The sequence below is a fragment of the Oncorhynchus clarkii genome, unplaced genomic scaffold (genome assembly GCF_045791955.1).
Source record: "Oncorhynchus clarkii lewisi isolate Uvic-CL-2024 unplaced genomic scaffold, UVic_Ocla_1.0 unplaced_contig_13658_pilon_pilon, whole genome shotgun sequence".
Lineage (NCBI taxonomy): Eukaryota > Metazoa > Chordata > Actinopteri > Salmoniformes > Salmonidae > Oncorhynchus > Oncorhynchus clarkii.
The window spans coordinates 192,478-217,006 of NW_027257995.1; positions in this window are offsets into that span (position 1 = coordinate 192,478).

Genomic DNA, 24,529 nt, shown 5'->3' on the forward strand with positions numbered 1-24,529 from the left:
AGTAGAAACCCAGCTCCCTACGTTATCTTAGCAGAAACCCAGCTCCCTATATTATCTTAGTAAACCCAGATCCCTACGTTATCTTAGTAGAAACCCAGCTCCCTACGTTATTTTAGTAGAAACAAAGCTCCCTACGTTATCTTAGCAGAAACCCAGCTTCCTACATTATCTAAGAAACCCAGATCCCTACGTTATCTGAGTAGAAACCCAGCTCCCTAAGTTATCTTAGTAGAAACCCAGCTCCCTAAGTTATCTTAGTAGAAACCCAGCTCCCTAAGTTATCTTAGTAAACCCAGCTCCCTACGTTATTATAGTAGAAACCCAGCTCCCTATGTTATCTTAGTAAACCCAGCTCCCTAAGTTATCTTAGTAAACCCAGCTCCCTACATTATCTTGGTAAACCCAGCTTCCTACGTTATCTTAGTAAACCCAGCTCCCTATGTTATCTTACTAAACCCAGCTCCCTACGTTATCTTAGTAAACCCAGCTCCCTACGTCATGTTAGTAAACCCAGCTCCCTACGTTATCTTAGTAAACCCAGCTCCCTACGTTATCTTAGTAGAAACCCAGCTCCCTACATTATCTTAGTAGAAACTCAGCTCCCTACGTTATCTTAGCAGAAACACAGCTCCATATGTTATCTTAGTAGAAACCCAGCTCCCTACGTTATTTTAGTAGAAACCCAGCTCCCTACATTATCTTAGTAGAAACCCAGCTCCCTACGTTATCTTAGTAAACTAAGCTCCCTACGTTATCTTAGTAGAAACCCAGCTCCCTACGTTATCTTAGTAGAAACCCAGCTCCCTACGTTGTCGAGCAGAAACCCAGCTCCCGATGTTATCGAGCAGAAATCCAGCTCCCTATGTTGTCGAGCAGAAACCCAGCTCCCTATGTTATCGAGCAGAAATCCAGCTCCCTATGTTATCTTAGTAGAAACCCAGCTCCCTATGTTATCTTAGCAGAAACCCAGCTCCCTACATTATCTTAGTAGAAACCCAGCTACCTACGTTATCTTAGTAAACCCAGCTCCCTACGTTATCTTAGTAAACTAAGCTCCCTACGCTATCTTAGTAGAAACCCAGCTCCCTACGTTATTTTAGTAGAAACCCAGCTCCCTACATTATCTTAGTAGAAACCCAGCTCCCTACGTTATCTTAGTAAACCCAGCTCCCTACGTTATCTTAGTAAACTAAGCTCCCTACGTTATCTTAGTAGAAACCCAGCTCCCTACGTTATCTTAGTAGAAACCCAGCTCCCTACGTTGTCGAGCAGAAACCCAGCTCCCGATGATATCGAGCAGAAATCCAGCTCCCTATGTTGTCGAGCAGAAACCCAGCTCCCTATGTTATCGAGTAGAAACCCAGCTCCCTACGTTATCTTAGTAGAAACCCAGCTCCCTACGTTATCTTAGCAGGGACCCAGCTCCCTTCGTTATCTTAGTAAACCCAGCTCCCTACGTTATCTTAGTAAACCCAGCTCCCTACGTTATCTAAGTAGAAACCCAGCTCCCTACGTTATCTTGGTAGAAACCCAGCTCCCTATGTTATCTTAGTAGAAACCCAGCTCCCTACGTTATCTTAGCAGAAACCCAGCTCCCTATATTATCTTAGTAAACCCAGCTCCCAACGTTATCTTAGTAGAAACCCAGCTCCCTACGTTATCTTAGTAAACCCAGCTCCCTACGTTATATTAGTAGAAACCCAGCTCCCTACGTTATCTTAGTAGAAACAAAGCTCCCTACGTTATCTTAGCAGAAACCCAGCTTCCTACATTATCTAAGAAACCCAGATCCCTACGTTATCTGAGTAGAAACCCAGCTCCCTAAGTTATCTTAGTAGAAACCCAGCTCCCTAAGTTATCTTAGTAAACCCAGCTCCCTACGTTATCATAGTAGAAACCCAGCTCCCTATGTTATCTTAGTAAACCCAGCTCTCTAAGTTATCTTAGTAAACCCAGCTCCCTACATTATCTTGGTAAACCCAGTTCCCTACGTTATCTTAGTAAACCCAGCTCCCTACGTTATCTTAGTAAACCCAGCTCCCTACGTTATCTAAGTAGAAACCCAGCTCCCTACGTTATCTTGGTAGAAACCCAGCTCCCTATGTTATCTTAGTAGAAACCCAGCTCCCTACGTTATCTTAGCAGAAACCCAGCTCCCTATATTATCTTAGTAAACCCAGCTCCCTACGTTATCTTAGTAGAAACCCGGCTCCCTACGTTATTTTAGTAGAAACAAAGCTCCCTACGTTATCTTAGCAGAAACCCAGCTTCCTACATTATCTAAGAAACCCAGATCCCTACGTTATCTGAGTAGAAACCCAGCTCCCTAAGTTATCTTAGTAGAAACCCAGCTCCCTAAGTTATCTTAGTAGAAACCCAGCTCCCTAAGTTATCTTAGTAAACCCAGCTCCCTACGTTATTATAGTAGAAACCCAGCTCCCTATGTTATCTTAGTAAACCCAGCTCCCTAAGTTATCTTAGTAAACCCAGCTCCCTACATTATCTTGGTAAACCCAGCTTCCTACGTTATCTTAGTAAACCCAGCTCCCTATGTTATCTTACTAAACCCAGCTCCCTACGTTATCTTAGTAAACCCAGCTCCCTACCTCATGTTAGTAAACCCAGCTCCCTACGTTATCTTAGTAAACCCAGCTCCCTACGTTATCTTAGTAGAAACCCAGCTCCCTACATTATCTTAGTAGAAACTCAGCTCCCTACGTTATCTTAGCAGAAACACAGCTCCATATGTTATCTTAGTAGAAACCCAGCTCCCTACGTTATTTTAGTAGAAACCCAGCTCCCTACATTATCTTAGTAGAAACCCAGCTCCCTACGTTATCTTAGTAAACTAAGCTCCCTACGTTATCTTAGTAGAAACCCAGCTCCCTACGTTATCTTAGTAGAAACAAAGCTCCCTACGTTATCTTAGCAGAAACCCAGCTTCCTACATTATCTAAGAAACCCAGATCCCTACGTTATCTGAGTAGAAACCCAGCTCCCTAAGTTATCTTAGTAGAAACCCAGCTCCCTAAGTTATCTTAGTAAACCCAGCTCCCTACGTTATCATAGTAGAAACCCAGCTCCCTATGTTATCTTAGTAAACCCAGCTCTCTAAGTTATCTTAGTAAACCCAGCTCCCTACATTATCTTGGTAAACCCAGTTCCCTACGTTATCTTAGTAAACCCAGCTCCCTACGTTATCTTAGTAAACCCAGCTCCCTACGTTATCTAAGTAGAAACCCAGCTCCCTACGTTATCTTGGTAGAAACCCAGCTCCCTATGTTATCTTAGTAGAAACCCAGCTCCCTACGTTATCTTAGCAGAAACCCAGCTCCCTATATTATCTTAGTAAACCCAGCTCCCTACGTTATCTTAGTAGAAACCCGGCTCCCTACGTTATTTTAGTAGAAACAAAGCTCCCTACGTTATCTTAGCAGAAACCCAGCTTCCTACATTATCTAAGAAACCCAGATCCCTACGTTATCTGAGTAGAAACCCAGCTCCCTAAGTTATCTTAGTAGAAACCCAGCTCCCTAAGTTATCTTAGTAGAAACCCAGCTCCCTAAGTTATCTTAGTAAACCCAGCTCCCTACGTTATTATAGTAGAAACCCAGCTCCCTATGTTATCTTAGTAAACCCAGCTCCCTAAGTTATCTTAGTAAACCCAGCTCCCTACATTATCTTGGTAAACCCAGCTTCCTACGTTATCTTAGTAAACCCAGCTCCCTATGTTATCTTACTAAACCCAGCTCCCTACGTTATCTTAGTAAACCCAGCTCCCTACCTCATGTTAGTAAACCCAGCTCCCTACGTTATCTTAGTAAACCCAGCTCCCTACGTTATCTTAGTAGAAACCCAGCTCCCTACATTATCTTAGTAGAAACTCAGCTCCCTACGTTATCTTAGCAGAAACACAGCTCCATATGTTATCTTAGTAGAAACCCAGCTCCCTACGTTATTTTAGTAGAAACCCAGCTCCCTACATTATCTTAGTAGAAACCCAGCTCCCTACGTTATCTTAGTAAACTAAGCTCCCTACGTTATCTTAGTAGAAACCCAGCTCCCTACGTTATCTTAGTAGAAACCCAGCTCCCTACGTTGTCGAGCAGAAACCCAGCTCCCGATGTTATCGAGCAGAAATCCAGCTCCCTATGTTGTCGAGCAGAAACCCAGCTCCCTATGTTATCGAGCAGAAATCCAGCTCCCTATGTTATCTTAGTAGAAACCCAGCTCCCTATGTTATCTTAGCAGAAACCCAGCTCCCTACATTATCTTAGTAGAAACCCAGCTACCTACGTTATCTTAGTAAACCCAGCTCCCTACGTTATCTTAGTAAACTAAGCTCCCTACGTTATCTTAGTAGAAACCCAGCTCCCTACGTTATTTTAGTAGAAACCCAGCTCCCTACATTATCTTAGTAGAAACCCAGCTCCCTACGTTATCTTAGTAAACCCAGCTCCCTACGTTATCTTAGTAAACTAAGCTCCCTACGTTATCTTAGTAGAAACCCAGCTCCCTACGTTATCTTAGTAGAAACCCAGCTCCCTACGTTGTCGAGCAGAAACCCAGCTCCCGATGTTATCGAGCAGAAATCCAGCTCCCTATGTTGTCGAGCAGAAACCCAGCTCCCTATGTTATCGAGTAGAAACCCAGCTCCCTACGTTATCTTAGTAGAAACCCAGCTCCCTACGTTATCTTAGCAGGGACCCAGCTCCCTTCGTTATCTTAGTAAACCCAGCTCCCTACGTTATCTTAGTAAACTCAGCTCCCTAAGTTATCTTAGTAAACCCAGCTCCCTACGTTATCTTTGTAAACCCAGCTGCCTTCGTCATTTTAGTAATCCCAGCTCCCTACATTATCTTAGTAAACCCAGCTCCCTACGTTATCCTAGCAGAAACCCAGCTCCCTACGTTATCTAAGTAATCACAGCTCCCTACGTTATCTTAGTAAACCCAGCTCCCTACGTTATCTTAGTAGAAACTCAGCTCCCTACGTTATCTTAGCAGAAACACAGCTCCATATGTTATCTTAGTAGAAACCCAGCTCCCTACGTTATCTTGCTAGAAACCCAGCTCCCTATGTTATCTTAGTAGAAACCCAGCTCCCTACGTTATCTTAGCAGAAACCCAGCTCCCTTCGTTACCTTAGTAAACCCAGCTCCCTACGTTATTTTAGTAGAAACCCAGCTCCCTACGTTATCTAAGTAGAAAACCAACTCCCTACGTTATCTTGGTAGAAACCCAGCTCCCTATGTTATCTTAGTAGAAACCCAGCTCCCTACGTTATCTTAGCAGAAACCCAGCTCCCTATATTATCTTAGTAAACCCAGCTCCCAACGTTATCTTAGTAGAAACCCAGCTCCCTACGTTATCTTAGTAAACCCAGCTCCCTACGTTATCTTAGTAGAAACCCAGCTCCCTACGTTATCTTAGTAGAAACAAAGCTCCCTACGTTATCTTAGCAGAAACCCAGCTTCCTACATTATCTAAGAAACCCAGATCCCTACGTTATCTGAGTAGAAACCCAGCTCCCTAAGTTATCTTAGTAGAAACCCAGCTCCCTAAGTTATCTTAGTAAACCCAGCTCCCTACGTTATCATAGTAGAAACCCAGCTCCCTATGTTATCTTAGTAAACCCAGCTCTCTAAGTTATCTTAGTAAACCCAGCTCCCTACATTATCTTGGTAAACCCAGTTCCCTACGTTATCTTAGTAAACCCAGCTCCCTACGTTATCTTAGTAAACCCAGCTCCCTACGTTATCTAAGTAGAAACCCAGCTCCCTACGTTATCTTAGTAGAAACCCAGCTCCCTACGTTATCTAAGCAGAAACCCAGCTCCCTATATTATCTTAGTAAACCCAGCTCCCTACGTTATCTTAGTAGAAACCCAGCTCCCTACGTTATTTTAGTAGAAACAAAGCTCCCTACGTTATCTTAGCAGAAACCCAGCTTCCTACATTGTCTAAGAAACCCAGATCCCTACGTTATCTGAGTAGAAACCCAGCTCCCTAAGTTAAGTTAGTAGAAACCCAGCTCCCTAAGTTATCTTAGTAGAAACCCAGCTCCCTAAGTTATCTTAGTAAACCCAGCTCCCTACGTTATTATAGTAGAAACCCAGCTCCCTATGTTATCTTAGTAAACCCAGCTCCCTAAGTTATCTTAGTAAACCCAGCTCCCTACATTATCTTGGTAAACCCAGCTTCCTACGTTATCTTACTAAACCCAGCTCCCTACGTTATCTTAGTAAACCCAGCTCCCTACGTCATGTTAGTAAACCCAGCTCCCTACGTTATCTTAGTAAACCCAGCTCCCTACGTTATCTTAGTAGAAACCCAGCTCCCTACATTATCTTAGTAGAAACTCAGCTCCCTACGTTATCTTAGCAGAAACACAGCTCCATATGTTATCTTAGTAGAAACCCAGCTCCCTACGTTATTTTAGTAGAAACCCAGCTCCCTACATTATCTTAGTAGAAACCCAGCTCCCTACGTTATCTTAGTAAACTAAGCTCCCTACGTTATCTTAGTAGAAACCCAGCTCCCTACGTTATCTTAGTAGAAACCCAGCTCCCTACGTTGTCGAGCAGAAACCCAGCTCCCGATGTTATCGAGCAGAAATCCAGCTCCCTATGTTGTCGAGCAGAAACCCAGCTCCCTATGTTATCGAGCAGAAATCCAGCTCCCTATGTTATCTTAGTAGAAACCCAGCTCCCTATGTTATCTTAGCAGAAACCCAGGTCCCTACATTATCTTAGTAGAAACCCAGCTACCTACGTTATCTTAGTAAACCCAGCTCCCTACGTTATTATAGTAGAAACCCAGCTCCCTATGTTATCTTAGTAAACCCAGCTCCCTAAGTTATCTTAGTAAACCCAGCTCCCTACATTATCTTGGTAAACCCAGCTTCCTACGTTATCTTAGTAAACCCAGCTCCCTATGTTATCTTACTAAACCCAGCTCCCTACGTTATCTTAGTAAACCCAGCTCCCTACGTCATGTTAGTAGAAATCCAGCTCCCTACGTTATTTTAGTAGAAACCCAGCTCCCTACATTATCTTAGTAGAAACCCAGCTCCCTACGTTATCTTAGTAAACTAAGCTCCCTACGTTATCTTAGTAGAAACCCAGCTCCCTACGTTGTCGAGCAGAAACCCAGCTCCCGATGTTATCGAGCAGAAATCCAGCTCCCTATGTTGTCGAGCAGAAACCCAGCTCCCTATGTTATCGAGCAGAAATCCAGCTCCCTATGTTATCTTAGTAGAAACCCAGCTCCCTATGTTATCTTAGCAGAAACCCAGCTCCCTACATTATCTTAGTAGAAACCCAGCTACCTACGTTATCTTAGTAAACCCAGCTCCCTACGTTATCTTAGTAAACTAAGCTCCCTACGTTATCTTAGTAGAAACCCAGCTCCCTACGTTATTTTAGTAGAAACCCAGCTCCCTACATTATCTTAGTAGAAACCCAGCTCCCTACATTATCTTAGTAGAAACCCAGCTCCCTACGTTATCTTAGTAAACCCAGCTCCCTACGTTATCTTAGTAAACTAAGCTCCCTACGTTATCTTAGTAGAAACCCAGCTCCCTACGTTATCTTAGTAGAAACCCAGCTCCCTACGTTATCTTAGCAGAAACCCAGCTCCCTACATTATCTAAGAAACCCAGCTCCCTACGTTATCTTAGTAGAAACCCAGCTCCTTATATTATCTTAGTAGAAACTCAGCTCCCTACGTTATCTTAGCAGAAACACAGCTCCATATGTTATCTTAGTAGAAACACAGCTCCCTACGTTATTTTAGTAGAAACCCAGCTCCCTACGTTATCCTAGCAGAAGCCCAGCTCCCTATGTTATCTTAGTAAACCCAGCTCCCTACATTATCTAAGTAAACCCAGCTCCCTACGTTATCTTGGTAAACCCAGCTCCCTACGTTATCTTAGTAAACCCGGCTCCCTACGTTATCTTAGTAAACCCAGCTCCCTAAGTTATCTTAGTAGAAACTCAGCTCCCTAAGTTATCTTAGTAAACCCAGCTCCCTACGTTATCTTAGCAGATCCCAGCTTCCTATGTTATATTAGTAGAAACCCAGCTCCCTACGTTATCTTAGTAAACCGATTTCCCTACGTTATCTTAGTAGAAACCCAGCTCCCTACGTTATCTTAGTAGAAACCAAACTCCCTATGTATTCTTAATAAACCCAGCTCCCTACGTTATCTTAAAAAAACCCAGCTCCCTACGTTATCTTAGTAAACCCAGCTCCCTACGTTATCTTAGTAGAAACCCAGCTCCCTACGTTATCTTAGTAGAAACCCAGCTCCCTACATTATCTTAGTAGAAACTCAGCTCCCTACGTTATCTTAGCAGAAACACAGCTCCATACGTTATCTTAGTAAACTAAGCTCCCTACGTTATCTTAGAAGAAACCCAGCTCCCTACGTTATCTTAGTAGAAACCCAGCTCCCTACGTTGTCGAGCAGAAACCCAGCTCCCGATGTTATCGAGCAGAAATCCAGCTCCCTATGTTGTCGAGCAGAAACCCAGCTCCCTATGTTATCGAGCAGAAATCCAGCTCCCTATGTTATCTTAGTAGAAACCCAGCTCCCTATGTTATCTTAGCAGAAACCCAGCTCCCTACATTATCTTAGTAGAAACCCAGCTACCTACGTTATCTTAGTAAACCCAGCTCCCTACGTTATCTTAGTAAACTAAGCTCCCTACGTTATCTTAGTAGAAACCCAGCTCCCTACGTTATTTTAGTAGAAACCCAGCTCCCTACATTATCTTAGTAGAAACCCAGCTCCCTACGTTATCTTAGTAAACCCAGCTCCCTACGTTATCTTAGTAAACTAAGCTCCCTACGTTATCTTAGTAGAAACCCAGCTCCCTACGTTATCTTAGTAGAAACCCAGCTCCCTACGTTGTCGAGCAGAAACCCAGCTCCCGATGTTATCGAGCAGAAATCCAGCTCCCTATGTTGTCGAGCAGAAACCCAGCTCCCTATGTTATCGAGTAGAAACCCAGCTCCCTACGTTATCTTAGTAGAAACCCAGCTCCCTACGTTATCTTAGCAGGGACCCAGCTCCCTTCGTTATCTTAGTGAACCCAGCTCCCTACGTTATCTTAGTAAACTCAGCTCCCTAAGTTATCTTAGTAAACCCAGCTCCCTACGTTATCTTTGTAAACCCAGCTGCCTTCGTCATTTTAGTAATCCCAGCTCCCTACATTATCTTAGTAAACCCAGCTCCCTACGTTATCCTAGCAGAAACCCAGCTCCCTACGTTATCTAAGTAATCACAGCTCCCTACGTTATCTTAGTAAACCCAGCTCCCTACGTTATCTTAGTAGAAACTCAGCTCCCTACGTTATCTTAGCAGAAACACAGCTCCATATGTTATCTTAGTAGAAACACAGCTCCCTACGTTATTTTAGTAGAAACCCAGCTCCCTACGTTATCTAAGTAGAAACCCAGCTCCCTACGTTATCTTGGTAGAAACCCAGCTCCCTATGTTATCTTAGTAGAAACCCAGCTCCCTACGTTATCTTAGCAGAAACCCAGCTCCCTATATTATCTTAGTAAACCCAGCTCCCAACGTTATCTTAGTAGAAACCCAGCTCCCTACGTTATCTTAGTAAACCCAGCTCCCTACGTTATCTTAGTAGAAACCCAGCTCCCTACGTTATCTTAGTAGAAACAAAGCTCCCTACGTTATCTTAGTAGAAACCCAGCTCCCTACGTTATCTTAGCAGAAACCCAGCTCCCTATATTATCTTAGTAAACCCAGCTCCCAACGTTATCTTAGTAGAAACCCAGCTCCCTACGTTATCTTAGTAAACCCAGCTCCCTACGTTATCTTAGTAGAAACCCAGCTCCCTACGTTATCTTAGTAGAAACAAAGCTCCCTACGTTATCTTAGCAGAAACCCAGCTTCCTACATTATCTAAGAAACCCAGATCCCTACGTTATCTGAATAGAAACCCAGCTCCCTAAGTTATCTTAGTATAAACCCAGCTCCCTAAGTTATCTTAGTAAACCCAGCTCCCTTCGTTATCTTAGTAAACCCAGCTCCCTATGTTATCTTAGTAGAAACCCAGCTCCCTACGTTATCTTAGCAGAAACCCAGCTCCCTATATTATCTTAGTAAACCCAGCTCCCAACGTTATCTTAGTAGAAACCCAGCTCCCTACGTTATCTTAGTAAACCCAGCTCCCTACGTTATCTTAGTAGAAACCCAGCTCCCTACGTTATCTTAGTAGAAACAAAGCTCCCTACGTTATCTTAGCAGAAACCCAGCTTCCTACATTATCTAAGAAACCCAGATCCCTACGTTATCTGAGTAGAAACCCAGCTCCCTAAGTTATCTTAGTAGAAACCCAGCTCCCTAAGTTATCTTAGTAAACCCAGCTCCCTACGTTATCATAGTAGAAACCCAGCTCCCTAAGTTATCTTAGTAAACCCAGCTCCCTAAGTTGTTGCCCGATGTTATCGAGCAGAAATCCAGCTCCCTATGTTGTCGAGCAGAAACCCAGCTCCCTATGTTATCGAGTAGAAACCCAGCTCCCTACGTTATCTTAGTAGAAACCCAGCTCCCTACGTTATCTTAGCAGGGACCCAGCTCCCTTCGTTATCTTAGTGAACCCAGCTCCCTACGTTATCTTAGTAGAAACAAAGCTCCCTACGTTATCTTAGTAGAAACCCAGCTCCCTACGTTATCTTAGCAGAAACCCAGCTCCCTATATTATCTTAGTAAACCCAGCTCCCAACGTTATCTTAGTAGAAACCCAGCTCCCTACGTTATCTTAGTAAACCCAGCTCCCTACGTTATCTTAGTAGAAACCCAGCTCCCTACGTTATCTTAGTAGAAACAAAGCTCCCTACGTTATCTTAGCAGAAACCCAGCTTCCTACATTATCTAAGAAACCCAGATCCCTACGTTATCTGAATAGAAACCCAGCTCCCTAAGTTATCTTAGTATAAACCCAGCTCCCTAAGTTATCTTAGTAAACCCAGCTCCCTTCGTTATCTTAGTAAACCCAGCTCCCTATGTTATCTTAGTAGAAACCCAGCTCCCTACGTTATCTTAGCAGAAACCCAGCTCCCTATATTATCTTAGTAAACCCAGCTCCCAACGTTATCTTAGTAGAAACCCAGCTCCCTACGTTATCTTAGTAAACCCAGCTCCCTACGTTATCTTAGTAGAAACCCAGCTCCCTACGTTATCTTAGTAGAAACAAAGCTCCCTACGTTATCTTAGCAGAAACCCAGCTTCCTACATTATCTAAGAAACCCAGATCCCTACGTTATCTGAGTAGAAACCCAGCTCCCTAAGTTATCTTAGTAGAAACCCAGCTCCCTAAGTTATCTTAGTAAACCCAGCTCCCTACGTTATCATAGTAGAAACCCAGCTCCCTAAGTTATCTTAGTAAACCCAGCTCCCTAAGTTATCTTAGTAAACCCAGCTCCCTACATTATCTTGGTAAACCCAGCTCCCTACGTTATCTTAGTAAACCCAGCTCCCTACGTTATCTTAGTAAACCCAGCTCCCTACGTTATCTAAGTAGAAACCCAGCTCCCTACGTTATCTTGGTAGAAACCCAGCTCCCTATGTTATCTTAGTAGAAACCCAGCTCCCTACGTTATCTTAGCAGAAACCCAGATCCCTATATTATCTTAGTAAACCCAGCTCCCTACGTTATCTTAGTAGAAACCCAGCTCCCTACGTTATCTTAGTAGAAACAAAGCTCCCTACGTTATCTTAGCAGAAACCCAGCTTCCTACATTATCTAAGAAACCCAGATCCCTACGTTATCTGAGTAGAAACCCAGCTCCCTAAGTTATCTTAGTAGAAACCCAGCTCCCTAAGTTATCTTAGTAGAAACCCAGCTCCCTAAGTTATCTTAGTAAACCCAGCTCCCTACATTATTATAGTAGAAACCCAGCTCCCTATGTTATCTTAGTAAACCCAGCTCCCTAAGTTATCTTAGTAAACCCAGCTCCCTACATTATCTTGGTAAACCCAGCTCCCTACGTTATCTTAGTAAACCCAGCTCCCTATGTTATCTTACTAAACCCAGCTCCCTACGTTATCTTAGTAAACCCAGCTCCCTACGTCATGTTAGTAAACCCAGCTCCCTACGTTATCTTAGTAAACCCAGCTCCCTACGTTATCTTAGTAGAAACCCAGCTCCCTACATTATCTTAGTAGAAACTCAGCTCCATACGTTATCTTAGCAGAATCACAGCTCCATATGTTATCTTAGTAGAAACCCAGCTCCCTACGTTATTTTAGTAGAAACCCAGCTCCCTACATTATCTTAGTAGAAACCCAGCTCCCTACGTTATCTTAGTAAACTAAGCTCCCTACGTTATCTTAGTAGAAACCCAGCTCCCTACGTTATCTTAGTAGAAACCCAGCTCCCTACGTTGTCGAGCAGAAACCCAGCTCCCGATGTTATCGAGCAGAAATCCAGCTCCCTATGTTATCGAGCAGAAACCCAGCTCCCTATGTTATCGAGCAGAAATCCAGCTCCCTATGTTATCTTAGTAGAAACCCAGCTCCCTATGTTATCTTAGCAGAAACCCAGCTCCCTAAGTTATCTTAGTAAACCCAGCTCCCTTCGTTATCTTAGTAAACCCAGCTCCCTACGTTATTTTAGTAGAAACCCAGCTCCCTACGTTATCTAAGTAGAAACCCAGCTCCCTACGTTATCTTGGTAGAAACCCAGCTCCCTATGTTATCTTAGTAGAAACCCAGCTCCCTACGTTATCTTAGCAGAAACCCAGCTCCCTATATTATCTTAGTAAACCCAGCTCCCAACGTTATCTTAGTAGAAACCCAGCTCCCTACGTTATCTTAGTAAACCCAGCTCCCTACGTTATCTTAGTAGAAACCCAGCTCCCTACGTTATCTTAGTAGAAACAAAGCTCCCTACGTTATCTTAGCAGAAACCCAGCTTCCTACATTATCTAAGAAACCCAGATCCCTACGTTATCTGAGTAGAAACCCAGCTCCCTAAGTTATCTTAGTAGAAACCCAGCTCCCTAAGTTATCTTAGTAAACCCAGCTCCCTACGTTATCATAGTAGAAACCCAGCTCCCTATGTTATCTTAGTAAACCCAGCTCCCTAAGTTATCTTAGTAAACCCAGCTCCCTACATTATCTTGGTAAACCCAGCTCCCTACGTTATCTTAGTAAACCCAGCTCCCTACGTTATCTTAGTAAACCCAGCTCCCTACGTTATCTAAGTAGAAACCCAGCTCCCTACGTTATCTTGGTAGAAACCCAGCTCCCTATGTTATCTTAGTAGAAATCCAGCTCCCTACGTTATCTTAGCAGAAACCCAGATCCCTATATTATCTTAGTAAACCCAGCTCCCTACGTTATCTTAGTAGAAACAAAGCTCCCTACGTTATCTTAGCAGAAACCCAGCTTCCTACATTATCTAAGAAACCCAGATCCCTACGTTATCTGAGTAGAAACCCAGCTCCCTAAGTTATCTTAGTAGAAACCCAGCTCCCTAAGTTATCTTAGTAGAAACCCAGCTCCCTAAGTTATCTTAGTAAACCCAGCTCCCTACGTTATTATAGTAGAAACCCAGCTCCCTATGTTATCTTAGTAAACCCAGCTCCCTAAGTTATCTTAGTAAACCCAGCTCCCTACATTATCTTGGTAAACCCAGCTCCCTACGTTATCTTAGTAAACCCAGCTCCCTATGTTATCTTACTAAACCCAGCTCCCTACGTTATCTTAGTAAACCCAGCTCCCTACGTCATGTTAGTAAACCCAGCTCCCTACGTTATCTTAGTAAACCCAGCTCCCTACGTTATCTTAGTAGAAACCCAGCTCCCTACGTTATTTTAGTAGAAACTCAGCTCCATACGTTATCTTAGCAGAAACACAGCTCCCTACGTTATCTTAGTAAACTAAGCTCCCTACGTTATCTTAGTAGAAACCCAGCTCCCTACGTTATCTTAGTAGAAACCCAGCTCCCTACGTTGTCGAGCAGAAACCCAGCTCCCGATGTTATCGAGCAGAAATCCAGCTCCCTATGTTATCGAGCAGAAACCCAGCTCCCTATGTTATCTTAGCAGAAACCCAGCTCCCTACATTATCTTAGTAGAAACCCAGCTACCTACGTTATCTTAGTAAACCCAGCTCCCTACGTTATCTTAGTAAACTAAGCTCCCTACGTTATCTTAGTAGAAACCCAGCTCCCTACGTTATTTTAGTAGAAACCCAGCTCCCTACGTTATCTTAGTAGAAACAAAGCTCCCTACGTTATCTTAGCAGAAACCCAGCTTCCTACATTATCTAAGAAACCCAGATCCCTACGTTATCTTAGCAGAAACACAGCTCCATATGTTATCTTAGTAGAAACACAGCTCCCTACGTTATTTTAGTAGAAACCCAGCTCCCTACGTTATCTAAGTAGAAACCCAGCTCCCTACGTTATCTTGGTAGAAACCCAGCTCCCTGTGTTATCTTAGTAGAAACCCAGCTCCCTACGTTATCTTAGCAGAAACCCAGCTCCCTATATTATCTTAGTAAACCCAGCTCCCAACGTTATCTTAGTAGAAACCCAGCTCCCTACGTTATCTTAGTAAACCCAGCTCCCTACGTTATCTTAGTAGAAACCCAGCTCCCTACGTTATCTTAGTAGAAACAAAGCTCCCTACGTTATCTTAGCAGAAACCCAGCTTCCTACATTATCTAAGAAACCCAGATCCCTACGTTATCTGAGTAGAAACCCAGCTCCCTAAGTTATCTTAGTATAAACCCAGCTCCCTAAGTTATCTTAGTAAACCCAGCTCCCTTCGTTATCTTAGTAAACCCAGCTCCCTACGTTATTTTAGTAGAAACCCAGCTCCCTACGTTATCTAAGTAGAAACCCAGCTCCCTACGTTATCTTGGTAGAAACCCAGCTCCCTATGTTATCTTAGTAGAAATCCAGCTCCCTACGTTATCTTAGCAGAAACCCAGCTCCCTATATTATCTTAGTAAACCCAGCTCCCAACGTTATCTTAGTAGAAACCCAGCTCCCTACGTTATCTTAGTAAACCCAGCTCCCTACGTTATCTTAGTAGAAACCCAGCTCCCTACGTTATCTTAGTAGAAACAAAGCTCCCTACGTTATCTTAGCAGAAACCCAGCTTCCTACATTATCTAAGAAACCCAGATCCCTACGTTGTCTGAGTAGAAACCCAGCTCCCTAAGTTATCTTAGTAGAAACCCAGCTCCCTAAGTTATCTTAGTAAACCCAGCTCCCTACGTTATCATAGTAGAAACCCAGCTCCCTATGTTATCTTAGTAAACCCAGCTCCCTAAGTTATCTTAGTAAACCCAGCTCCCTACATTATCTTGGTAAACCCAGCTCCCTACGTTATCTTAGTAAACCCAGCTCCCTACGTTATCTTAGTAAACCCAGCTCCCTACGTTATCTAAGTAGAAACCCAGCTCCCTACGTTATCTTGGTAGAAACCCAGCTCCCTATGTTATCTTAGTAGAAACCCAGCTCCCTACGTTATCTTAGCAGAAACCCAGATCCCTATATTATCTTAGTAAACCCAGCTCCCTACGTTATCTTAGTAGAAACCCAGCTCCCTACGTTATCTTAGTAGAAACAAAGCTCCCTACGTTATCTTAGCAGAAACCCAGCTTCCTACATTATCTAAGAAACCCAGATCCCTACGTTATCTGAGTAGAAACCCAGCTCCCTAAGTTATCTTAGTAGAAACCCAGCTCCCTAAGTTATCTTAGTAGAAACCCAGCTCCCTAAGTTATCTTAGTAAACCCAGCTCCCTACGTTATTATAGTAGAAACCCAGCTCCCTATGTTATCTTAGTAAACCCAGCTCCCTAAGTTATCTTAGTAAACCCAGCTCCCTACATTATCTTGGTAAACCCAGCTCCCTACGTTATCTTAGTAAACCCAGCTCCCTATGTTATCTTACTAAACACAGCTCCCTACGTTATCTTAGTAAACCCAGCTCCCTACGTCATGTTAGTAAACCCAGCTCCCTACGTTATCTTAGTAAACCCAGCTCCCTACGTTATCTTAGTAGAAACCCAGCTCCATACATTATCTAAGTAGAAACTCAGCTCCATACGTTATCTTAGCAGAAACACAGCTCCATACGTTATCTTAGTAGAAACACAGCTCCCTACGTTATTTTAGTAGAAACCCAGCTCCCTACATTATCTTAGTAGAAACCCAGCTCCCTACGTTATCTTAGTAAACTAAGCTCCCTACGTTATCTTAGTAGAAACCCAGCTCCCTACGTTATGTTAGTAGAAACCCAGCTCCCTACGTTGTCGAGCAGAAACCCAGCTCCTGATGTTATCGAGCAGAAATCCAGCTCCCTATGTTATCGAGCAGAAACCCAGCTCCCTATGTTATCGAGCAGAAATCCAGCTCCCTATGTTATCTTAGTAGAAACCCAGCTCCCTATGTTATCTTAGCAGAAACCCAGCTCCCTACATTATCTTAGTAGAAACCCAGCTACCTACGTTATCTTAGTAAACCCAGCTCCCTACGTTATCTTAGTAAACTAAGCTCCCTACGTTATCTTAGTAGAAACCCAGCTCCCTACGTTATTTTAGTAGAAACCCAGCTCCCTACATTATCTTAGTAGAAACCCAGCTCCCTACGTTATCTTAGTAAACCCAGCTCCCTACGTTATCTTAGTAAACTAAGCTCCCTACGTTATCTTAGTAGAAACCCAGCTCCCTACGTTATCTTAGTATAAACCCAGCTCCCTAAGTTATCTTAGTAAACCCAGCTCCCTTCGTTATCTTAGTAAACCCAGCTCCCTACGTTATTTTAGTAGAAACCCAGCTCCCTGCGTTATCTAAGTAGAAACCCAGCTCCCTACGTTATCTTAGCAGAAACCCAGATCCCTATATTATCTTAGTAAACCCAGCTCCCTACGTTATCTTAGTAGAAACCCAGCTCCCTACGTTATCTTAGTAGAAACAAAGCTCCCTACGTTTTCTGAGTAGAAACCCAGCTCCCTAAGTTATCTTAGTAGAAACCCAGCTCCCTACGTTATCTTGGTAGAAACCCAGCTCCCTATGTTATCTTAGTAGAAACCCAGCTCCCTACGTTATCTTAGCAGAAACCCAGATCCCTATATTATCTTAGTAAACCCAGCTCCCTACGTTATCTTAGTAGAAACCCAGCTCCCTACGTTATCTTAGTAGAAACAAAGCTCCCTACGTTATCTTAGCAGAAACCCAGCTTCCTACATTATCTAAGAAACCCAGATCCCTACGTTATCTGAGTAGAAACCCAGCTCCCTAAGTTATCTTAGTAGAAACCCAGCTCCCTAAGTTATCTTAGTAGAAACCCAGCTCCCTACATTATTATAGTAGAAACCCAGCTCCCTATGTTATCTTAGTAAACCCAGCTCCCTAAGTTATCTTAGTAAACCCAGCTCCCTACATTATCTTGGTAAACCCAGCTCCCTACGTTATCTTAGTAAACCCAGCTCCCTATGTTATCTTACTAAACCCAGCTCCCTACGTTATCTTAGTAAACCCAGCTCCCTACGTCATGTTAGTAAACCCAGCTCCCTACGTTATCTTAGTAAACCCAGCTCCCTACGTTATCTTAGTAGAAACCCAGCTCCCTACATTATCTTAGTAGAAACTCAGCTCCATACGTTATCTTAGCAGAAACACAGCTCCATATGTTATCTTAGTAGAAACCCAGCTCCCTACGTTATTTTAGTAGAAACCCAGCTCCCTACATTATCTTAGTAGAAACCCAGCTCCCTACGTTATCTTAGTAAACTAAGCTCCCTACGTTATCTTAGTAGAAACCCAGCTCCCTACGTTATCTTAGTAGAAACCCAGCTCCCTACGTTGTCGAGCAGAAACCCAGCTCCCGATGTTATCGAGCAGAAATCCAGCTCCCTATGTTATCGAGCAGAAACCCAGCTCCCTATGTTATCGAGCAGAAATCCAGCTCCCTATGTTATCTTAGTAGAAACCCAGCTCCCTATGTTATCTTAGCAGAAACCCAGCTCCCTACATTATCTTAGTAGAAACCCAGCTACCTACGTTATCTTAGTAGAAACCCAGCTCCCTACGTTATCTAAGTAGAAACCCAGCTCCCTACGTTATCTTGGTAGAAACCCAGCTCCCTATGTTATCTTAGTAGAAACCCAGCTCCCTACGTTATCTTAGCAGAAACCCAGCTCCCTATATTATCTTAGTAAACCCAGCTCCCAACGTTATCTTAGTAGAAACCCAGCTCCCTACGTTATCTTAGTAAACCCAGCTCCCTACGTTATATTAGTAGAAACCCAGCTCCCTACGTTATCTTAGTAGAAACAAAGCTCCCTACGTTATCTTAGCAGAAACCCAGCTTCCTACATTATCTAAGAAACCCAGATCCCTACGTTATCTGAGTAGAAACCCAGCTCCCTAAGTTATCTTAGTATAAACCCAGCTCCCTAAGTTATCTTAGTAAACCCAGCTCCCTTCGTTATCTTAGTAAACCCAGCTCCCTACGTTATTTTAGTAGAAACCCAGCTCCCTACGTTATCTAAGTAGAAACCCAGCTCCCTACGTTATCTTGGTAGAAACCCAGCTCCCTATGTTATCTTAGTAGAAACCCAGCTCCCTACGTTATCTTAGCAGAAACCCAGCTCCCTATATTATCTTAGTAAACCCAGCTCCCAACGTTATCTTAGTAGAAACCCAGCTCCCTACGTTATCTTAGTAAACCCAGCTCCCTACGTTATCTTAGTAGAAACCCAGCTCCCTACGTTATCTTAGTAGAAACAAAGCTCCCTACGTTATCTTAGCAGAAACCCAGCTTCCTACATTATCTAAGAAACCCAGATCCCTACGTTATCTGAGTAGAAACCCAGCTCCCTAAGTTATCTTAGTAGAAACCCAGCTCCCTAAGTTATCTTAGTAAACCCAGCTCCCTACGTTATCATAGTAGAAACCCAGCTCCCTATGTTATCTTAGTAAACCCAGCTCCCTAAGTTATCTTAGTAAACCCAGCTCCCTACATTATCTTGGTAAACCCAGCTCCCTACGTTATCTTAGTAAACCCAGCTCCCTACGTTATCTTAGTAAACCCAGCTCCCTACGTTATCTAAGTAGAAACCCAGCTCCCTACGTTATCTTGGTAGAAACCCAGCTCCCTATGTTATCTTAGTAGAAATCCAGCTCCCTACGTTATCTTAGCAGAAACCCAGATCCCTATATTATCTTAGTAAACCCAGCTCCCTACGTTATCTTAGTAGAAACAAAGCTCCCTACGTTATCTTAGCAGAAACCCAGCTTCCTACATTATCTAAGAAACCCAGATCCCTACGTTATCTGAGTAGAAACCCAGCTCCCTAAGTTATCTTAGTAGAAACCCAGCTCCCTAAGTTATCTTAGTAGAAACCCAGCTCCCTAAGTTATCTTAGTAAACCCAGCTCCCTACGTTATTATAGTAGAAACCCAGCTCCCTATGTTATCTTAGTAAACCCAGCTCCCTAAGTTATCTTAGTAAACCCAGCTCCCTACATTATCTTGGTAAACCCAGCTCCCTACGTTATCTTAGTAAACCCAGCTCCCTATGTTATCTTACTAAACCCAGCTCCCTACGTTATCTTAGTAAACCCAGCTCCCTACGTCATGTTAGTAAACCCAGCTCCCTACGTTATCTTAGTAAACCCAGCTCCCTACGTTATCTTAGTAGAAACCCAGCTCCCTACGTTATTTTAGTAGAAACTCAGCTCCATACGTTATCTTAGCAGAAACACAGCTCCCTACGTTATCTTAGTAAACTAAGCTCCCTACGTTATCTTAGTAGAAACCCAGCTCCCTACGTTATCTTAGTAGAAACCCAGCTCCCTACGTTGTCGAGCAGAAACCCAGCTCCCGATGTTATCGAGCAGAAATCCAGCTCCCTATGTTATCGAGCAGAAACCCAGCTCCCTATGTTATCGAGCAGAAATCCAGCTCCCTATGTTATCTTAGTAGAAACCCAGCTCCCTATGTTATCTTAGCAGAAACCCAGCTCCCTACATTATCTTAGTAGAAACCCAGCTACCTACGTTATCTTAGTAAACCCAGCTCCCTACGTTATCTTAGTAAACTAAGCTCCCTACGTTATCTTAGTAGAAACCCAGCTCCCTACGTTATTTTAGTAGAAACCCAGCTCCCTACGTTATCTTAGTAGAAACAAAGCTCCCTACGTTATCTTAGCAGAAACCCAGCTTCCTACATTATCTAAGAAACCCAGATCCCTACGTTATCTTAGCAGAAACACAGCTCCATATGTTATCTTAGTAGAAACACAGCTCCCTACGTTATTTTAGTAGAAACCCAGCTCCCTACGTTATCTAAGTAGAAACCCAGCTCCCTACGTTATCTTGGTAGAAACCCAGCTCCCTGTGTTATCTTAGTAGAAACCCAGCTCCCTACGTTATCTTAGCAGAAACCCAGCTCCCTATATTATCTTAGTAAACCCAGCTCCCAACGTTATCTTAGTAGAAACCCAGCTCCCTACGTTATCTTAGTAAACCCAGCTCCCTACGTTATCTTAGTAGAAACCCAGCTCCCTACGTTATCTTAGTAGAAACAAAGCTCCCTACGTTATCTTAGCAGAAACCCAGCTTCCTACATTATCTAAGAAACCCAGATCCCTACGTTATCTGAGTAGAAACCCAGCTCCCTAAGTTATCTTAGTATAAACCCAGCTCCCTAAGTTATCTTAGTAAACCCAGCTCCCTTCGTTATCTTAGTAAACCCAGCTCCCTACGTTATTTTAGTAGAAACCCAGCTCCCTACGTTATCTAAGTAGAAACCCAGCTCCCTACGTTATCTTGGTAGAAACCCAGCTCCCTATGTTATCTTAGTAGAAATCCAGCTCCCTACGTTATCTTAGCAGAAACCCAGCTCCCTATATTATCTTAGTAAACCCAGCTCCCAACGTTATCTTAGTAGAAACCCAGCTCCCTACGTTATCTTAGTAAACCCAGCTCCCTACGTTATCTTAGTAGAAACCCAGCTCCCTACGTTATCTTAGTAGAAACAAAGCTCCCTACGTTATCTTAGCAGAAACCCAGCTTCCTACATTATCTAAGAAACCCAGATCCCTACGTTATCTGAGTAGAAACCCAGCTCCCTAAGTTATCTTAGTAGAAACCCAGCTCCCTAAGTTATCTTAGTAAACCCAGCTCCCTACGTTATCATAGTAGAAACCCAGCTCCCTATGTTATCTTAGTAAACCCAGCTCCCTAAGTTATCTTAGTAAACCCAGCTCCCTACATTATCTTGGTAAACCCAGCTCCCTACGTTATCTTAGTAAACCCAGCTCCCTACGTTATCTTAGTAAACCCAGCTCCCTACGTTATCTAAGTAGAAACCCAGCTCCCTACGTTATCTTGGTAGAAACCCAGCTCCCTATGTTATCTTAGTAGAAACCCAGCTCCCTACGTTATCTTAGCAGAAACCCAGATCCCTATATTATCTTAGTAAACCCAGCTCCCTACGTTATCTTAGTAGAAACCCAGCTCCCTATGTTATCTTAGTAGAAACCCAGCTCCCTTCGTTATCTTAGCAGAAACCCAGCTCCCTATATTATCTTAGTAAACCCAGCTCCCTACGTTATCTTAGTAGAAACCCAGCTCCCTACGTTATTTTAGTAGAAACAAAGCTCCCTACGTTATCTTAGCAGAAACCCAGCTTCCTACATTATCTAAGAAACCAAGATCCCTACGTTATCTGAGTAGAAACCCAGCTCCCTAAGTTATCTTAGTAGAAACCCAGCTCCCTAAGTTATCTTAGTAGAAACCCAGCTCCCTAAGTTATCTTAGTAAACCCAGCTCCCTACGTTATTATAGTAGAAACCCAGCTCCCTACATTATCTTAGTAGAAACCCAGCTCCCTACGTTATCTTAGTAAACTAAGCTCCCTACGTTATCTTAGTAGAAACCCAGCTCCCTACGTTATCTTAGTAGAAACCCAGCTCCCTACGTTGTCGAGCAGAAACCCAGCTCCCGATGTTATCGAGCAGAAATCCAGCTCCCTATGTTGTCGAGCAGAAACCCAGCTCCCTATGTTATCGAGCAGAAATCCAGCTCCCTATGTTATCTTAGTAGAAACCCAGCTCCCTATGTTATCTTAGTAGAAACCCAGCTCCCTACGTTATCTTAGTAGAAACCCAGCTCCCTACGTTGTCGAGCAGAAACCCAGCTCCCTATGTTATCTTAGTAGAAACCCAGCTCCCTATGTTATCTTAGCAGAAACCCAGCTCCCTACATTATCTTAGTAGAAACCCAGCTCCCTACGTTATCTTAGTAAACCCAGCTCCCTACGTTATCTTAGTAAACTAAGCTCCCTACGTTATCTTAGTAGAAACCCAGCTCCCTACGTTATCTTAGTAGAAACCCAGCTCCTTATATTATCTTAGTAGAAACTCAGCTCCCTACGTTATCTTAGCAGAAACACAGCTCCATATGTTATCTTAGTAGAAACACAGCTCCCTACGTTATTTTAGTAGAAACCCAGCTCCCTACGTTATCCTAGCAAAAGCCCAGCTCCCTGTGTTATCTTAGTAAACCCAGCTCCCTACATTATCTAAGTAAACCCAGCTCCCTACGTTATCTTGGTAAACCCAGCTCCCTACGTTATCTTAGTAAACCCGGCTCCCTACGTTATCTTAGTAAACCCAGCTCCCTAAGTTATCTTAGTAGAAACTCAGCTCCCTAAGTTATCTTAGTAAACCCAGCTCCCTACGTTATCTTAGCAGATCCCAGCTTCCTATGTTATATTAGTAGAAACCCAGCTCCCTACGTTATCTTAGTAAACCGATTTCCCTACGTTATCTTAGTAGAAACCCAGCTCCCTACGTTATCTTAGTAGAAACCAAACTCCCTATGTATTCTTAATAAACCCAGCTCCCTACGTTATCTTAAAAAAACCCAGCTCCCTACGTTATCTTAGTAAACCCAGCTCCCTACGTTATCTTAGTAGAAACCCAGCTCCCTACGTTATCTTAGTAGAAACCCAGCTCCCTACGTTATCATAGTAGAAACCCGGCTCCCTACGTTATCTTAGTAAACCCAGCTCCCTACGTTATTTTAGTAGAAACCCAGCTCCCTACGTTATCTAAGTAGAAACCCAGCTCCCTACGTTATCTTGGTAGAAACCCAGCTCCCTATGTTATCTTAGTAGAAACCCAGCTCCCTACGTTATCTTAGCAGAAACCCAGCTCCCTATATTATCTTAGTAAACCCAGCTCCCAACGTTATCTTAGTAGAAACCCAGCTCCCTACGTTATCTTAGTAAACCCAGCTCCCTACGTTATATTAGTAGAAACCCAGCTCCCTACGTTATCTTAGTAGAAACAAAGCTCCCTACGTTATCTTAGCAGAAACCCAGCTTCCTACATTATCTAAGAAACCCAGATCCCTACGTTATCTGAGTAGAAACCCAGCTCCCTAAGTTATCTTAGTAGAAACCCTGCTCCCTAAGTTATCTTAGTAAACCCAGCTCCCTACGTTATCATAGTAGAAACCCAGCTCCCTATGTTATCTTAGTAAACCCAGCTCTCTAAGTTATCTTAGTAAACCCAGCTCCCTACATTATCTTGGTAAACCCAGCTCCCTACGTTATCTTAGTAAACCCAGCTCCCTACGTTATCTTAGTAAACCCAGCTCCCTACGTTATCTAAGTAGAAACCCAGCTCCCTACGTTATCTTGGTAGAAACCCAGCTCCCTATGTTATCTTAGTAGAAACCCAGCTCCCTTCGTTATCTTAGCAGAAACCCAGCTCCCTATATTATCTTAGTAAACCCAGCTCCCTACGTTATCTTAGTAGAAACCCAGCTCCCTACGTTATTTTAGTAGAAACAAAGCTCCCTACGTTATCTTAGCAGAAACCCAGCTTCCTACATTATCTAAGAAACCAAGATCCCTACGTTATCTGAGTAGAAACCCAGCTCCCTAAGTTATCTTAGTAGAAACCCAGCTCCCTAAGTTATCTTAGTAGAAACCCAGCTCCCTAAGTTATCTTAGTAAACCCAGCTCCCTACGTTATTATAGTAGAAACCCAGCTCCCTACATTATCTTAGTAGAAACCCAGCTCCCTACGTTATCTTAGTAAACTAAGCTCCCTACGTTATCTTAGTAAACTAAGCTCCCTACGTTATCTTAGTAGAAACCCAGCTCCCTACGTTGTCGAGCAGAAACCCAGCTCCCGATGTTATCGAGCAGAAATCCAGCTCCCTATGTTGTCGAGCAGAAACCCAGCTCCCTATGTTATCGAGCAGAAATCCAGCTCCCTATGTTATCTTAGTAGAAACCCAGCTCCCTATGTTATCTTAGTAGAAACCCAGCTCCCTACATTATCTTAGTAGAAACCCAGCTACCTACGTTATCTTAGTAAACCCAGCTCCCTACGTTATCTTAGTAAACTAAGCTCCCTACGTTATCTTAGTAGAAACCCAGCTCCCTACGTTATTTTAGTAGAAACCCAGCTCCCTACATTATCTTAGTAGAAACCCAGCTCCCTACGTTATCTTAGTA